We start from the raw sequence: 4,444 nt of genomic DNA on the forward strand, positions 1-4,444 counted from the left end.
TGAATTTTAATATATTATATAAAGATATTTAATAAAAAATATGAATTTTAATATAAAAATTAAATTTGGTTTTAATTTGGAGAGGGACCAAATTGGTTAATGTTAACAAAAATTGGGACCTAATTGAACAAAAATAACAAATATAGGGACCAAATTGAATTTAGAATATTGACTTTGATACGTGGCACGCTACTGGGTTGACACATGGACATTTAAAAAAAATTAAACAAAAAATTAAAATTTTTTTAAAAACATTCAAAAAAAATTCAAAAAAACCACGAAGTGACACGTGGCACACTCCTAGGTTGACACGTGTACATTTAAAAAAAATTAACAAAATTTAAAAAAAAATTCAAAAAAATTCAAAAAAAATAAAAATAAAAATAAAAAAAATTCAAAAAAAAAAACACGAAGTGATACGTGGCAATCACTGTTCATGGTCGTTAATGATTTAAACGGTGTTAGCAAAAAAAGGACCCAATTGAACAAAATTGACAAAAATTGGGACCTATTTGAACACAAAACCAAAATTAGGACTTATTTGAAAAAACTTGACGAAAATTGGGACCAAAACGCCTAGTCCAATACTATATATAACTTTTGGAAGTCTTATAGTATAGACTATGGTTCACATCAACTTTGTCAATAATTTTAAAAATGTTATGTTTTAGTATGTACTACCTTTTTAATGTTTTTTTATCAACACTACCATTTTATTGTACCGTAGTCTATCTACATAGTTATTTTATAGATTTGTAGTAGTGCTTACGAGCTGATTTTATAGAATTAAATTAGACTTAAAGTTCATTTTTTTAATATGGTATCAAAATCATTTTAAAAAATTATCCTATTAAAATTTGTTTTTTGGGTCTATCTTACCATTCCCTGTCGGAGCACCCTTAAATATCTAATCTTATGTTTGGAATGTATATATCTCAAAAATGTATTAAAGATCTTATATTGATAAAAAATAAAATAAATTTATAATATTTAAGTAAAATTAGACTTAAAATTCACCTCTTAATATTTATTACTAGTATTAAATTTTATAATATAGTTAAATAAACTACCTAACAGAAAATAATGAAGATAAGATATTTTATAAGGGACAGACATATAGTTGGAGTTAGTTCGTTATGTCCTCAATTCCATGCTATTAATTGCTTTCACGTTGACATAGTTTTATTCATTTTGAAATGGGCCACACGAGTTTTGAAGAGTGGAAGGGACATTAACCATACTCTCACACGAGTCATACAGACACACATTGTGCAATGCCCATTTAGATCAAGCAAGAAAATCTTTGTGCCTTCCTGGGAGTGATGAATTGACATGTGCTTTTTGACGTATGATGAGATTTGTAGAGGGGTTTATTGGAATATGCTTTACAAAAATGGTTTTTTATTGAATATTGTTTAACCATTAAACATTGTCTTGGATACCAGTGAAGACTTTAACAAGTTGAACAATTAATGTGCATATCTTTCGAAAATAAAATGGGCAGGCCAAATGCACATGCATTTATATATTTGGTTAAACACGGATTTGTTTGTGATGTATTTTGACTATAAATGTTGAGCATGATACATGACTAAGAACAGATACTATTTATTATTCTTGGTACTGGGAAGAATGTGTTTGCATAGTAAGAATCTGATGTTTATAATGAACTGTTTGCATGTGTTCTGTTTTTAACAGTGATTTTTTGAATAAAAATTAATATCTTTTAGGTTCTTTTATGTATTTTTTTCTAGTTTGAAATTGAATATTGTCTTTTAAAGAAGTTATTAGGAATATTTCTAGATTTAGTAAGATTTGAACAAGCTCGTTATTCAGGTCATTAAAGGAAATTATATTAGATTAAATTAAATTTCAAGTTAATCTAACTCTATTCATCATTGAGTTGGATCGAGTTAATATAACGTCCCATTTAATCAACGAACATAATTAACGGAAACGTCGCACAAGATAACATAATAGCGCAGTCCTGGAGTTTTAAACTTAACTCCTTACAACTCAAAGCACACCACGGTGCCACAAGAAACAAGTTATAAAGTACAAGAGGGACATAAAGAAATTAAAAGTCAAACTGATACATGGGCCATAGCCCTAAAGAAAAGCCCAACAATAAACATCCAGTCCAACCCAAGTGGACTATGCAGCGGAATCCTCTCTCCCCTATTGACCACGGGTGTTCCTCGCATCTGCTCACATCAACAAGTTGATGATCATCGCAAAAGAGAGTACCACACAGCAGAACACACGACAATAACAGTAGGGTAAGCTAGAGTACAAAATAATTTCATCATGCAATCTGATACACTTTCACAGTCAACCATACACAAAACACTCAAGCATGCTATGACTCTCAAACCAATACACTAAGACTCGACTCGACTCATCCGGATACATACAATCTGGTCGGATTCAGCGGATGCTTACACTTGTGGTGGATACCTCTGCTCACCCCTGAGCTGCTCACCCCCGAGCTATGTGTTACAAGTGTTACAATGAATCAATTCTCTCACACACAAGGTTAGCCCTTAATGAGTTTCAGGCCTCCTACTACTCTCACCACAAGAGTCAGTCCGCTCTAAGTAAGACTAACTGACTCCTTAGAGTGTCAAGATGCAACCTTACCTTGAATCCTTATCAGACCATACAGATGGGGCACCACCATAGACACCCACTAACAGGGGCCATGGAATTACGTCCCGACCAGTAAAGCCTCACCTAGAGACTCCAAAGGATTACGTACTGACCACTTACCAGCATATATAAACATCCAAGAAATAAACACATACATCATGCATAGAAAACTCATACCAACATCCATAACCAACCCTCATTTATCACATATCGAACTAGTACCAACTTGTTATTACCAACCATGAGAAAAGTATCTCCTTTCATACCAATATCATGCCACGGAGTTACCAACCATCAATGTTCATCGTTGCTCTTGCCAGATTTGTGACCACACACACACACACACACACACACACACACACACACACACACATATATATATATATATATATATATATATATATATATATATATATATATATATATATATATATATATATATATCTAACCCCTCATCTATAATGCATATAAGATCATGCCAAACTCACCATTTACTACATGTAAACCTTCGCTAATCATATATACTCATCCCCATCATGCCATCATAAAGTAATCCCATTAATTATACGCCAACATCGAAGAATGTAAAGAAAAGCCAAACTGAATCGCACATTCTCGCCTAGCCATTCGCCTAGCCTCTCGCTCACTCTCGCCTAGTCTCTCGCTCAAGCAGAGGAGTCTCGCTCAAGCAAGAGGGTCTCTCGCTCACGCGAGCTCTCTTTGCCTAAGCGAAGGCTCGAAATCCCTGAACAGTGGCTTTTGCGCTGTCTCGCTTAGGCGAGACCCACCTTGCCTGGGCGAGATGCTTGCTTGCTCAAAATGAGCTGGTCGCCTGAGCGATCCCTCACGCGAGAAGACCTAGGCGAGCCTATGCTCATCTCGCCTAGGCGAGGCAAGCTCACTTGGGCGAGATTATCAGTTCCTACCCACTATTTAGTCGCATAACAGACAAAAACCAAGCCAAATAATGCAATAACACATTTCACAAACTCAGAGCAACATATAAACTATTAAATCACATGAATATCACATAAACAATCATGGATACCAACTATTTCGCAGAAACCCTAACTTCCTGTACCTGGAAAGTGTTGGCTAAGGCTTTGATACTCGAACAGTGAAGGACAATAGCTTAAGGAGTAGCTTAGCAAACTGAAAAACAGTGGGACAAGTTCAAAACGAGCTCACTAGAATAAGCTCTAACTAGGAACACAGGGAAAAGGCGAAAAGAACATAGAGCTTGAGTTGGGAGAGACTTACGCAAAGTGGAAGAATGAGACAAAGCTTGCTTGGCTATGGCGATTCCAAACCCTAGTAGAGGATGACGGCAGCTGCTCTAAGGGTGTGACAGATCTGTTTTACAAAAGTGGGCACAATGGTTAGGGTTAGGACACATTAGGTTTGATCCTTCCATCTTAGGTTAGGACAGATGAGGTCCTCTCTCATCTGTATATCCTCTACTTCCAATACATGAGTCGGATCGAACACATACTTCCTCAGTTGTGAGACGTGGAACACCGGATGAAGGTTTGCCAACTGAGGAGGCAAAGCTATTTCATACGCCACCGGTCCAATCCTTCTGGAGATCTGATAAGGACCAAGAAACTTGGGCGAAAGCTTTCTTGAGCGGAGAGCCCTTCCCATGCCCGTGGTTCGGGTCACCCTCAAGAACACATGGTCCCCAGCCGCAAACTCTAAAGGTCTCCTCCTACGGTCAGCGTAAGCCTTCTGCCTACTCTAAGAAGCCTGCATTTTGTTCCTCACCACCCTCACCTTCTCGATAGTTTGTTCTAAC

This window comes from Vigna unguiculata, chromosome 1, assembly GCF_037176805.1.
Source record: "Vigna unguiculata cultivar grain cowpea cultivar isolate G323 ecotype 2 chromosome 1, ASM3717680v1, whole genome shotgun sequence".
NCBI lineage: Eukaryota > Viridiplantae > Streptophyta > Magnoliopsida > Fabales > Fabaceae > Vigna > Vigna unguiculata.